This window comes from Camelus ferus, chromosome 6 (genome assembly GCF_009834535.1).
Source record: "Camelus ferus isolate YT-003-E chromosome 6, BCGSAC_Cfer_1.0, whole genome shotgun sequence".
In the NCBI taxonomy this organism is placed as follows: Eukaryota; Metazoa; Chordata; class Mammalia; order Artiodactyla; family Camelidae; genus Camelus; species Camelus ferus.
The window spans coordinates 4,882,561-4,897,386 of record NC_045701.1 but is presented as its reverse complement, the minus strand read 5'-3'; the positions used below and the strand labels follow the sequence as shown (position 1 = coordinate 4,897,386).

At 44.8% G+C, this 14,826-nt stretch overlaps 1 protein-coding gene across 1 annotated transcript in view; it reads left to right on the top strand.

Moving 5' to 3' along the window:
* Positions 1-14,826, top strand: part of APH1B (aph-1 homolog B, gamma-secretase subunit) — a 202,761-nt gene that overhangs the window by 169,119 nt on the left and 18,816 nt on the right. Inside the window, exon 12 of the transcript XR_004320375.1 lies at positions 5,827-6,064. The gene's annotated coding sequence lies outside the window, so the exon portion shown is untranslated. The remainder of the gene's footprint in view (positions 1-5,826; positions 6,065-14,826) is intronic.

Below are 14,826 nucleotides of genomic sequence, written 5' to 3'. Positions count from 1 at the left end.
ACCCAATGAGCAGTGCAGTAAGTACCATCCTGCCATGCTGGGCTGCAATATTGCAATCTTCTATTGCTTTTCTCTCTTCTAGGGAAAGAAATCAAACAGAGATGCGTTCAAAATTTTAACCACAATATGAACAGACATTTCACATGAGTAATTATGAACAGTCATGTGCAAAAAAAGAACTTACCTACTGGAATACAGAGAAATGCCGATGAAAGCAAATTTGGGACCCCATTTTAAATTATTCTCAAAAAAAAAGGTGTAAAAGCAGCAATATTGCACCTGATAGTGCAACAAAATTGACTCACTGATACAATGTTGCAGGCATTGTCAGTAAAAGCTCTTTTGGGAAGCAATATGGGAACACATAGGATGAACTATATTCATGATTATTGAAAAATAATGCAATAAAAATCTGCATGAGGAAGTTAACATAATATCTATCATGGCAGAAAAAGAAAGAGAAAACAGTTATGTGTCTAAGCTTAAGGGACTTACTGCATAGATTTTTTTTTATTGAAGTATAATCAGTTTACAATGTGTCAGTTTCTGGTGTACAGCATCATGTTTCAGTCATATATGTACGTACATATATTTGTTTTCACATTCTTTTTCATTATAGGTTACTATAAGATATTGAATATAGTTCCCTGTGATATACAGTAGAAACTTGTTTATCTTTTTATATACAGTAGTTAGTATCTGCAAATCTTGAACTCCCAATTTATCCCTCCCTCCCCCTTTTACCCCCTGGTAACCTCAAGTTTGTTTTCTGTCCGAGTCTGTTTCTGTTTTATAAATAAGTTCAGTTGTCTTTTTTTTTTTTTTTTTAGATTCCACATATATATGATATCATATGGTATTTTTCTCTCTCTTTCTGGCTAACTTCACTTAAAATGACAATCTCCAGGTCCATCCAAGTTGCTGCAAATGGTATTGTTTTATCCTTTTTATGGCTGAGTAGTATTCCATTGTATAAATATACCACAATTTCTTTATCCAGTCATCTGTCAATGGACATTTAGGTTGCTTCAATATCTTGGCTATTGTATATATAGTGCTGCTATGAACTTTGGGGTGCATTTGTCTTTTTGAATTAGAGTTCCCTCCAGATATATGCCCAAGAGTAGGATTGCTGGATCATATGGTAAGTATACTTTTAGTTTTTTGAGGAATCTCCATGCTGTTTTCCATAATGGCTGCACCAAACTACATTCCCACCAACAGTGTAGGAGGGTTCCCAAATGCATAGCTTTTGATACAGCCACACATTTGCCTCTTATATAGCTATAAGGATAGTTATGAAGCTTAAGTAGCAACACAGAGAAACGTTTATTGTGAATGAAATGTAACTAACTTCAGAATAACATGCTTTATGATTCTAGCTCCGTAAAAATGTGCACAAATATACAAGGTCTGGAAGGTATTGAAATAAAAATAGCTACAGTGTTTGGGAGATGAATTAGTATTTTAAAATTTTTCTGTTTAGATATCATTTTGTCTTCAATTCAATAAATAAAATATATCAGTTTAAAAAAAGAATCTTATCCCCAAATTTCCTCACTAGACAAGGAGAGCAGGAACCCTGCCTGTCCTGTTCAAGGTTATTTATCAAAGCACATGTCTGGCCCATGGTAGGTGCTCTGTAAATATTTGTGGACTGACTGACCACTGCTGTCAGCCTCTCTAAACAGGGTTTAATAAATCACTGGTAAAGACAACCTGCTTTTGCAAAGATGCCTTTGCCAGCACCTTCACAGTCTCCAAAAGCAAAACCAACTTCCTTTAGAAGCAGCTTTTCAAACCCCGGCACCTTCTCTCCACCAGAATTTCACTGGCAGAAGGAGGACGTCACCTTAATGCCACCAGCAATGCCAGGGCCAGTCTAGGTGGGGAGAACCTCCCCCTCCTCCTGCAGCTTCACCCTGGGGGCAGATCCTCACAGGGACACAGCAGGGATCAGCTTGATCCCCAAAGTCATCTGGACACTAACTCTATACCAGAAGGTGGCAGTCTTCACACTCCCTTATGTGTAGAACCAGCCCCTCCCACGGCACTTTGATAGTTCGTTATTCAAAGGGGGGCCGTGGTGAGGGTGTTACAAGGGTGGCCAGGCCTCAGGCCAAGGTCAGGAACAGATGGAGGCAATCAGTGCCTGCTATGCCCAGGGCTGTGAGAGATGGCACCTCCCCAATGGTAAGTCTATATTTAGTTTTTTAAGGAATCTCCATACTGTTTTGGAAACTCGATGTCCAGAGAGGCTCAGAGACTGCCAAATCCTCAACCCCTGATAGAGTAACATTGCCCAGATGTGAGCCCAGCTCTCCTTACTCCAATGCCCACCCTCTTTCCAGTACACTATGTGCCTCCCAGCTCCCCAGCAACAGTAGTCTGTGAAAAAGTGGGCAAGGATGTTTCTAAAGCTTTGGTTAAAGACTTTTTAAATCATCATGTCAAATTTCAAAATTGATCACATCCTTGACCTTGAAACATCACTTTGGGTAATGCATTACAAGGAAACAAAAATATGAAGTGTGTATACACACACACACACACACACACACACACATACGTATATAATGTAAATATATTTTTATGTATAATGAAATATTTTTAAGAGGTGCATACCTAGATGTTTAGAACTGAGCTTCATTTCTTCAGTTAAAACTGGAGAAAGCGTAAGTGCCCGGCCATGGGCAGAAGCTGGGAGGACTGTGTGTAGTCATTTTACTGACACTGGGAATGGTCATTGTGAAGATTGGAGCCGATGTCCAGCTTGTCACATGGGCACTGTCATATGGTTGTTAAAATATTGAAACAGCTAAAGCAATGAAAGCAAAAATAAACAGGTGGGGCGATATCTAACTAAAATGCTTCTGCACAGCAAAGGAAACCATCAACAAACTGAAAAAGCAACCTTCTGAATGGCAGAAGATATTTACAAATCATATATCTGATAAGGGGTTAGTATCCAAAATAAACAACTCATACAACTTAACAGCAAAAATGTGAGCAATCTGATTTTAAAATGGGCAGATGTGGGAGGGTATAGCTCAGTGGTAGAGAGCATGCTTAGTATGCACAAGGTCCTGGGCTCAATCCCCAGTGCCTCCATTAAAAAATAATTTTAAAAAAATATGCTGTGCACCAGAAATTGATACAACATTGTAAACTGACTATACTTCAATAAAGAAGAATGCAAATAAATTTTTAAATAAATAAATAAACCTAATTACCTCCACCCCCCCACAAAAAAATGGACAAAAGATCTGAATAGACATTTTTCCAAAGAAGACATACAGATGGCTCCACATCACTAATCACTAGGGAAATGTGAGTCAAAATCGCAGTGAGCTATCACCTTAGATTAGAATGCTATTCTTGAAAAGACAAAAAATAAGTCTTGTCAAGGATGTGGAGGAAAGGGAGCCCTAGTACACTGTTAGTAGGAATGTAAATTGGTGCAGCCACTGTGGAAAACAGTATGGAAGTTCCTCAGAAAATTAAAGGCAGAACTACTGTGTGATCCAACAATTTCACTTCTGGGTATGTGTCTGAAGAAAATGAAAACACCAACTTGAAAAGGTAGCTGCATTGTCATGTTTATTGCAGCATTACAATAGCCAAGACATAGAAACAACCCAAATGTCCATCGATGGATGAATGAATAAAGAAGGTGTGGGATATATGTGTATATGTACATATACACATATATAATGGAGTGTTACTCAGTCATAAAAAAGAATGAAAATATAAAACAAGTCATGGCGATGTTTTTTAGACTCCACATATAAGTAAAATCATATTTGTCTTTCTCTGTCTGATATATTTCACTTAGCACAACGCCCTTGAGGTCCATCCATGTTGTCCTAAATGGCAAGATTTCATCCTTAGAGCTGCTAAGAAACCACAGAGTCTGTATATGGTAAACTAGTGAATGAGAGATTTGAAAATATTGTCAGTTGTGCACTCAACAGCCTTTCTCCCTCATTCCTTCGTTAAAGAAAATTGCAGTTTTGTTCCCTACTCTTCTGACAACAGACTGGGTGGTGGAGGCGCGAATCTAGGTTCCTTGAGTCGGGCATAGCAGCTCATTCCTCTCGCCAAGCGGTGGATTTGGCATCAGCTGGCCGCGTAGTTCTGGCTAGTGAGGCTGGGAAGATCTAGCCAGACTTTCTTTTCCCATCTAAAGGGACCGTGACACGAATGTCCCCTTTGTTTCCTTTGAGGGTGTCTTGCTTAGAACTAAGGCAAAATCTTGCATGCCCAAAGGGAACGCTAAGAGAATTTCAGAGAACACAAATCTCAGCCTGAGAGGGGTCACTTCTGGATTAAAAGAGACTAAGGGTTACTTCACTTAGAATGACATTCTCCAGGGACATATCATGTTGCTGCAAATGGCGTTATGAAGTAAGCCAGAAAGAGAAAGAAAAATACCATATGAGATCGCTCATATGCGGAATCTAAAAAAAAAAAAAAAAAAAAAAAAAAAAAAACCAACATAAATACAAAACAGAAACAGACTAAATGGACATAGAATAAAAACTTGTGGTTGCCAGGGGGGACAGGGGAGGGAAGGGACAGACTGGGAGTTCGAAATTTGTAGATACTGACAGGTATATATAGAATAGATAAACAAGATTATACTTTATAGCACAAGGAAATATATACAAGATCTTGTGGTAGCTCACGGTGAAAAAGTACGTGACAGTGAATATATGTCTGTTCATGTATGACTGAAAAATTGTGCTCTACATTGGAAACTGACACAACATTGTAAACTGACTATAACTCAATAAAAAAAAAAGACCCTAAGGGTACGTAACAATCAAAAGTAACGCATAATCCCTTTTTTGTTCTTCATGCTATTTGTATTTTTGAAGAGTCCAAGTGATTTTTCTTATAAAATGTGTCTTCATCTGTATTTATTTGTCTGCTGGCTTCCTCACTTTTAGATGTGGGTTAAACATTTTTGGCAAAACAAAAAAATGTGTCTTCATGGGTCTCAAAAGACGTGTGCCTGACTATAGGAAGTATATAGTATCAGATTGTTCCAATATTAATGATGCTAAATGTGGTCACTTGGTTAAAGTAGCGTTACCAAACCACTCCTGTAAAGATACTGTTTTTCTTTTTGTAATTTGTGGGGAGGTGTTTTGAGGCTGAACATTCTATTATCCCAATAAATTTAGTGCCCACTGATTAAAAAAGAAAAAAAAAAAAAAAAGAAAAACGCCAAATCTTAGCCAGGACATCTTTGAACTACCTCATTAATTAACCCTGGAGCTGCTCTGCTGCTACCGGCCTTGTTAATGTTCAAGCACTTTAGCTGGATTTGCTGGTCTTTGCAGCGTCCCACTAGAACGCATGCTATTTGCTCACTACTATATCTCTATGATCTGTAACACTGCCTGGTACACAGCAGGCCCACCGTAAATATTTGTAGAAAGGATAAATGAATCAAAAGCATCCTCACTGACGTAGGAGGGTGTTAACTTTTTCAGTGGTCTTGGTGTTAGGTTTTTCTGTTTCGGTTAAAAAAAAAAAATCCATTGAAAGCAACGACTGTTGTGGACTGTCTTTTGTCTCCAGGGCATAAGTGTTATGGGAAGTGGCGGGTCTGGATTTGAATCTGGATCTGCTGCTCACCAGTCAAGTGCCCTTGGGCAAATTATTCATCTTCACTGAGCACACCTATAAAGTGAGAACCACCACCACTGCATTACAGGGTTGCTGGGAGGCTTAGATGAGAAGTGACCACAGGGCCAGGCACATGGGAGGGGCCCCTTGGTGTTTGTTCCTTACTTCCCTGTGTCTCCATATGCTCAGGTACCAGATACCAGGAACGCTGAGTCTTTGACCTTGAGAAATCCTCATTCTCCAGTCAGACGTATCAACAAATCAACCAAGTGACCAATATTAACACCACCAGAAACAGGACAGAATGACATCATATACGTCCTGATATGCCACCCTGAGATGAAGCCAGCATCCCCTCTGAGATACTCCGGCCAAGTGTGTACAGCATGAACCCATCGTGAGAAAACGTCAGACCACCTAAAATAAGGTACTTTCTTTTATAAAATAACTGGCCTACACACTTCAAAATGTCAATTGCCATGAAAGACCAAAAAAAAAAAAAAAAAAAAAGACCAAGGAATTGTTCTAAATTAAATAACACTAAAGAGACATAATAACTAAACGTAATGATGATCTGGGAATTTTCTTTGCTATAAAGGACTTTATTGGGATAATTTGTGAAATCTGAATAAGATGTCTATTTGGTAATAATTGGTATCAAAGGTAACTCCTAGTTTTGATAATTAGTCTATGATTATGTAAGAGAGTGTCCTTGGTTTTAGAAATCATACACATTGAAGCAGTAGAAGGGTCGGATGTCTCCAGATAACTCATAAACTGTTCAGAAAAAAATAAAATGATACATCCAGAGACAGAGACGGGGGAGGGGAGAAGATTAAGGCAAATAGGGGACCATGAATATTTAGGGAATCTGGGCGAAAGATGTATAAAAATTCTTTGTACTATGCTTGCAACTTCTCTTTAAGTTTGAGATTATGTCAAAAAAAAAAAAAACATGTAAAAACTTTGAAAGCAGTAGTAGAGCCATGTGCTGAGGGACACAAGGGATTTGTGATTGGAAAAGGGACTTGTAGGCGAAGTAAAGACTTAGAAAAGTGCTCAGGGTGGGTGCTGGCGGGCCCATTTCACAGAAAGCTGCACTTGGGCAGGTTCTGGAAAGAGGTGTCAGAGTCCTCCAGGAAGACAGCAGGAGGAGAGGCCTTTCCATGAGCAGCCAGAAGTACAAAAGAGCAGGGCACTGACGGGCCAGAGTCAGGTGCGGCCGAGGCACGGTCTGTGGGCAGTAAAGCTGGATGTTCCGGTTGGGGCCAAATTTCAGAGGACCTTGAATGCCCTGCCGAGGCATCTGGACTTTATCCTGTGAGCAGGGAGTGGGCAACAGGTGATAAGATCTATGTTGGAGACAGTGGGGAGGGTAAATGGAGCAGAGCAGGATGGGAGCCAGGCCACATGTGACCAGCCCAGCGTTTGAGGAGTGAAAGAAGATGCCAAGGGTCTGAATGACAGCCTTTTGGCCAGACGGAGAAGGGCGATATTTACATCCCCCCCGCCACTCTGGGGAGGCAAACTGGTGCACCATTTTGGTGCTCTGATTCCAGTTTGCTCTGCACTGCAGAGGGCACAGGACAGCTGACTCACCAGCATGGGCGAGCCCCCAGCAGGCTCCCAGGGTGGAGCAGATGCAGGGTGTACAGCCAGGGATGGGGGGCCACTAGCCAGCCCCTTGTAAAAGGCCTTTGCTAAATTCAGGGAACCACCCCCACTCCCTGTCCCAGCCAGTGTGGCCTCTTACAGTCCCCTCTGTGCCTGATTTCCCAAGATTCTAGTGCGCTCCCCACGTGGCTGCTGTGGCTGGTTCTGCCATGCTTCCACCCCAGGAAGCTAAAGACCTGGCCACAAATTTGGTTCCTTTTATTGCACAACAGTTGGACGTTTTTCAAATCACATTGAGCCAATCCATTCATTCAACACTCAGCAAATATTTGCCTGGTGCTACTGTGTGTTTAAGGGACTTGTCTAAGGAAAGGGAAGTGGGTAGGGCAGGAGAATGACTCGGTTATGTTGTGATGAGAGTGGTTTTTCTCCTTGAGATTTCACTCGGTGTATCCACGTTAGACAGAGATTCGTTTCTCATCAAATTTGAAAGGAGTTGTTATCTCTAAGTCGTTCCTGGCTTAACGAGGATGTAGCCAGGCGACAAATGGCATTCTGAACAGCGTATTAAACTCTCGTGGAGCAAGGTGATCCCCGTGTGACCGGATGACGGTCCTCAGATTCATCTCCAGTTCTTTCTCACCCAGGGTCCTCTACACGGTCAGGGTGGTCCTGATGATAACGAGGGTGATGAGCACTAAGTGTGTGCGAAGCACTCCGCAAAAATGCTTTCGGGACATCATCTCCAAATCTAGCCACTTAATCCTGCAAGGTGGATATTTTACACTTGAGGAAATTACGGTTTGGAGAGGTTGATGGATTTGTCCAAGGCCACGAGGCCACTAGGGCCAGGGCCAGGATCTGAACTCAGATCTTCTTGTCTCTAAAGCTTATGACCGTTCCAGGGTCATGCCACCTCCCACCACTTCAAGATGCGAAGGAAGTTTCAAGTAAATGGATAAAAGCATTATCCCAAGGTGACTGTTCTCAAACTTTAGAAAGAGTCGACATCACCCAGAGGGCTTCTTAGAATACAGGTGTGTGGGTCTGTATCGAGGTGTCTCGGGGGCGCCTTCTGGCAAACCCAGGTGATGCCGATGCCTCCCGGTCTGGGGACCACTCACAGAACCACTGCCCTGAGTGAGAGCAGGGAGCTGACTCTACTGGCTCCCCTGGACCCTGCCTTTCTGTTCAGTTTGACATCTCCAAAACCTCCCCATTTCTCCTGTCTGAAGAGGAGGGCCGAGGCAAGTGCCACCTCCCTTCTCCCCTCTGTTTCCATGGCAGCCTGTGTGAGGCTGCAAAGCGCCGAGGTCCCTGGCTGAGCCCTTTGCTCCCTGTTCTGCGCAGACTGGTCCCCTGGTCCCCGTCCTCTCTCTATGAGCCCCACGGTCATTCCCAGGCCCCCCCCCAAGCTTTCTTTCGCTCACTCAGCGCTCCTCTGGGGACTGATCCTGCTTGCACCTCCATGGTTGGTCAAGTGTGAAATGCGAGCTCTGATCGCCTCCAGCGCACTCTCCTGGTCTGGGGGACTCTGGCCCAAGAGGGAGAAATCTGTTCCAGGGCAACGTGGGACACGGAGGTTGTCTTCGTCGTCCTTGTTCCTCTGAGAAGATAAACTTTCTAGGAGCTTGGTAACCTTCCCAAGTTATAGTTTAACACAGGGACGTGTGCTTCAAAGGCTCATGAGCTTTTAGATTCGGGAGAGACAGCTGAAAAGAGGAAAGGAAGGAAATGAACACTTAGTATCTGCCATGTGTCAGCACAAGGCCAGAGGCTTAGCATGTGTCACAGTGTGTACTTTTCACAGTGACCCAATAACTTAGGGCGTGTGTGCTTTCGTCCCCATGCACAGTGGCAAGTGCTGGAGCACATGCTTAGCATGCACAGGGTCCTGGGTTCAATCCCCAGTACCTCCTCTAAAAATAAATAAATAAACCTAGTTACCTACCCCCCAAAACAGATTAAAAAAAAAAACAAAAACCTGACATTCTAAGAAGCTCAGCAGCTGGCCATGGTCACACAGCCATTTAGTAGCTGAGCCAGGATCTGACCCCAGGTCTGCCCCTGCTCTTTCCGCCACCACTGACCCATCACAGTGTTGATTTCTCTCTAACTCTGAGATGAATTGACTGAGCTTCAAGCCATATGTAAGGCCCAGAGCCTGGCTCACTAAGTCGGGGTCAGCCATGCAGTGGTCAGTGCCGGGGAAGCTGCCAGGGGGTGGCAGGAGGAGCTGAGGAAAGAGGCCAAGGTCAAGTGTTGGGTGAGCAGGTGGGAGGTGGCAAGAGTCTGGAAGAGTCGGTGGCCAGAGCGGCTGGGAGCAGGCGAAGGCAAACAGGATCGTAGGCGTCTCAAAGGAAGATGCCACAGCCAGCGGGGGCCTCAGCTCAGGCAAAATGAACGGCTGTGCTGTTCTGAAGAGCCAGGTGCCAGCCTTCCTGGCCAGGCTGTGGGTCTACGTGAAGGTACCTTCTGCCTGGCACGTCTGTCAGGTGCCTAATTTTGTGCCCAGTGTTTTGTGAGGTGTTGAAGCTACACTTTAAAAAAATAAATAAATAAAAGTATCCTGGTCATCAAAGAGCTCACAATGCAGGAAGAGGTGCAAGCCATTAACAAAATGAAGCCAGATTTTTAATATGGTTTCGTTATTTAAATTATTAATAATTGAAATTATGGTTGAATAATTTAGTGTAATTTTGGGGCTTTGTAGCTTAGAGCATGTATTCACACACATACACACAGGGTGTCCAGGGCACTCCCGCAGGGCAGAGAGGAGGGGCTGTGCTCATCATTCTGCCCTTCCACGCCCCACGGGCCCTCGGCACACCCAATGGGGCGCACAGAGAGGGGAGTCCTGACTGCTCCCCAGGGGATGGGTGAGGTTCCCCAAAAGTACAGTACTGAGCTGAGTTTGGAAGGATAGGTAGGCATTCTTTATGTAGAAAAAAGGAGGAGGAGGTTACTGCTCTGCCATTTCTTTTCCCATGATTTCGGCGCCACAGGTCCTTTTGGCCTTAGCTGGGAGGGAGCCTTGAGGTGAGCCTCTCAGCCTCTTCCGTTCCGATCTGAAAGCCCTAACTCTTTTACATCCATCTTCCTGTGCCAGTTCCCTCCGAAAGAGCCAGAACATCTACAGTGCCGGCAGGCATGCATCTCAGGGGCTGGTGGGTGCGCTCTCAGCTGACTGGGCTGGCTCGGGGACAAAAGTTAAGATCCATCTTTTCTCTCTCTCTGCCTTCCATTTTCCTTCCATGACTGTCTTCCTAGAGTCCATCCTGTAATGACCATGACAGACCAGGGACAAATGAAGGAGGAGCCATCAACCCTGCCTGTCATCTGTCCTTGTTAAGTCACTGAAAGAAAATATTAGCTGGAATCAATGAAAAATTGGGCATGAAGCTGGGGACGGGGGGGGGGGCAGGGGGGAGATTTAAATGTGCCTCTTAACTAGTGAGAAAGTAAGTTCTGGGTTGGAAGTCAGCAGAGTGGCTTCGCCCTAAGTAGCTGAGGGGCCAGGAGCTGGGAGGACTCGCGTCAGAATCTCAAGAGGAAGCGATTAGCCGGGTGGGGAGGAGGGGGAAGGGGAAGCCTTCAGGCTACCAAATGGTCACTCAGCCCAGCAAGCGCTGAGAGGAGTTTTGGGATGAGGGACGACCAGTCCTCCACCCCAAACAGACCTGGCTGCCCCCTGGCGTCCTCCGTGGCAGGCCTGGCTGAACACTGCCCAAGCTTGTGCAGCTCCTGCATGGGGACCGCCTCTTCAGGGGAGCCCTGACTGCAGCAGGTGGAGAGCCTGGCCCTCGGGCTCTCAGCGGTACCCAGGCAGGCTGTGGCCGGGAGCCAGATGGTGGTGACTCAGGCAAGGGAAGCCCCAGCAAATTTACTGCGAACCAGTTATGCAACCTCACCCTGTGATCGGCCATCATTTGTCTCCTCCCAAGCCCAGCCCGTCCTCACCCTCACCCCGTGTAGCCGCCAGCACAGAGTCTGTGCAGAGGCGGCAAGACCAGGAGGAGAAATGATACTTTACAAACTGCATGGTGACCGAGATTTTAACAACCAGGTTGAAGTACAAGCCTGGAAAACCTTAAGGGGATTCAAATAAGTTGCTGACTCTGTGGCTAGGGGGAGAGCCGGGCGAAGAGGGGTTAATGTAATTATGGGAAGAAAGCTAGTTTCATGTTGGCCAGCATCGGATGACTATAAAAACAAACCCATCTGACTCACTTAATCCTCACAATAACCCTTGGGGTTATTTGGGTTTTTGCTTTATAATGGAGGTGAAATTCACACAAGATGGAATTAAATATTACAATGTATACAAGTCAGGAGCATGTAGCTCATTCACCATGTTGTGCAACCACCACTTTTAGCAAGTTCCAAAGCATTTTCATCACTCCTTGGCGTTGTTTTTAATGCCCTTGTTACGGTTGAGATACTGAGGCTTAGGAAGGTGAAGTGACTGATTCAAGTTCATTGATGGCAGAGACCAGACTTGAACCCACATCCTCTGACTCCCCTGGAGGGACATTGTCTTCAGGCTTTGGTCACAGCCTCTGAACTGACTTCCTGTCCTCTGGTCTCCCCTCCCGCCAGTTGTCTTACACATAATTAGTAGATTCATCTCCTACAGCCAGGCTCTGACAGTACCATTCCCCATCTCAGCCTCCCAAAGGGTCCTCATTAGCATCGAAATAAAGTCTGAGCTCCTTTATCCACTGTAACCTTTATGTTGATGCAATCACCGAGCAACTTGTTTCTTTCCAGCTCATGGTTCATGGGAAATGCTCTTGCATCCTCACCCGGCAACCCTGGGACCAGAAGCTGATCCCAGCACAGTGCCTCTCCTATACCTCATCCATCAGCTGTCAGCCTCCCTGCATTTGCCCGTTAGACTTCTTGGGCAGGATCTGACACCAACCCTGGTTCTGAAAACTGTTAAGAAACACATATCAAGTTCTCTAAGTGGTGCCATTGGAGTTTCCCTCACTTGACTTGAGGGGAAAGACAAGAACCTTCTCTCTCTCCACTTTATTAGCTAAGTTATTTTAAAGTCAAATAATGGGTGCAAAGCAGATATAGAATACTTTGATGCCACCATATATGTGTTAGTTGAAAAGATACTCCTGGTATTTTGCAAGATGCCAAAAGGTAAAATCCTATATGTGGTATATAATTCTGTCTCAGAAAAACATCTATCTATATAGAGAGAGCACATGTATGTTTTGAACCCATGCGTATATTTGCATAAGAAAAAGGTCTGAGAAATATACTCCAGAATGTTAATTGCAGCCCTCTCTAGGTGATGTAATAGCGAGTGACTTGACTTTTTCCCTTTTGCTTATGTTCATATTTGCTATGTTTGGGATATAAAAATACGGCCTGTATGATAAAAAGAAGACTAAAGAAGAAAAGGGTTGTGGTAATGCTCTGTTTACCCACCTCAACATGGCCTATATTACAACTAATTGTAATTTTACAATTTATTACAGTTTATTACAACTAATTGTATACATCTGCTTTTCCCTCACCTTGGGGACAGGGATGTCATCTCATTCATTATTGTCTTCTCCCTGACACACTCAACAGTTATTAGCTAGCTGATGAGTGGACTCAGGCCCTTCTCTCCCCTCTCCTGAGGGGCAGGGCTGGTGTAAGTCCCTGATCCAAGCTCCTCAGCCCCCCCTCCAGGAGGTCACTCTCCTGATAGTTCCCAGCCCTGGGTTCCTGAAGCTTCCTCCCAGGCAGTGGTGCCAGTGAGTCAAAGGCATACGCAGCTACCTCATCAGTCTCCTTCCTTCACTAGGCCAGAGTCAGAGGGAGAACCAGCAGGACTGTAGACCCAGAAACTCTCTTGTGTTTGTGGGTTTCTTCTCTATCTGATTTCGCTACTGGAAGGCGATGTTTCATTGCCAGGGCAACCAGGAGGGGAATCTGCACAGAGCAGCCTCCACCTTGACCTTAACTCTATTTTGTTAAACTCCCACTGGCTTCTGAGCTCACTTCACATTTGTGGTTGCGAGAATGTAAACATTCTTCAGTTCTGCTGGGGTTTTGCCTTCATCTTGTCTTGTCTGTCTTCATAAGGTCTGACTGACACGTAGAGTTTCTCCTGCAATTTACTAGCTTAACTCACTTTATTTTTACCCACTAACCTTGAAATCTTTCACTCCTCCCACACTGTCTAGTGATCAATATTCCTCACTCAAAATAGATGAATATGCATTTTCAATGTATTAAAAATGGGCCAGCATGTCAGAATTGGAAATTTCCAGTTGGGAGAAAGCTGGAGGGGACAGCTTAACTGGGTTTGTTTTGCCCTCTTGATTTGCATTTTTTCCTTGGTTTTCCTTTTCCAGCTCCATAGTGGCACAAACACATATGTTTCTAAACTACACTGGAGTGGCAGCTCTCGGTGGCGTTGAAACCAAGCAGGACCCTGCAGGGCCCTCCTGGGTACAAATGTCCCTCTGTGTCCCCCATTTCTTGTTTGTAGAAAAAAGTTTAAGCCTCCTAGGCCTTCTCTGAGTTCCAAAGAGCAGGCGCAGGCAGTTGCTAATTAGAGAAGAGAGGGAATGCAGGAACAAAGGACAGGCAGTCAAACAAGAAACATAATGATAATAGTTCAGCGATAAAACAGAGTCCTGGTTCCCCCTCAGGGTATATACGTAACACTGATACACATCTTGGAGTTGTTCTGCTGCAGGAACTGAGACACTGCAAGCTCCAACCCAGGTGAGGAATGGTGACTACATGCTGAGCACAAGCATGTAGACCCCAGACTGGTTGGAACCAGAAGGCTGATGATTGAGATTCCTGGAACATCACCCTGTTATCTCCTCACCACCAAACAATCAGAAGAAAGTCATATACCCTGCAGCCCTCACCCCAAACATTGCCTTTAAAAACCCTTCCCTGAAAGCCATCATGGAGTTCAGGTCTTCTGAGCATGAGCTGCCCATTCTCCTTGCTTGGCACCTGCAATTAACACTGTACTTTCCTTCACCGCAACCTAGTGTCGGTAAACTGACCCTGCTGCATGAGGAGCGAGCAGACCCACCTTCAGTTCTGTAACAGCATGACCTGCTTCGGGTAAAATATGAATGAATTCTCCCCCTCCTTGAACAAGGCTCAGCAGTCTTGTTACCAAACCAAACTTAGGTCCAAGCAAGGCTGGGGTGGGCCTAGGAGGGCTGCAGGGTGCATGACTTTCTTCTGATTGTTTAGCAGTGAGGCTGTAGCAGGGCGATGTTTGAGGAATCTCAATCATCAGCCTTCTGGTTCCAACCAGTCTGGGGTCTACATGCTTGTGCTCAGCATGTAGTCACCATTCCTCACCTGGGTTGGAGCTTGCAGTGTCTCAGTTCCTGCAGCAGAACAACTCCAAGATGTGTATCAATGTTATGTATATACCCTGAAGGGAAACCAGGACTCTGTTTTATCCCTGAACTATTATCATTATGTTTCTTGTTTAACAGCCTGTCCTTTGTTCCTGCATTCCCTCTCTTCCCTAATTAGCAACTGCCTGCGCCTGCTCTTTGGAACTCAGGGAAGGCCTAGGAAACTAAAGCG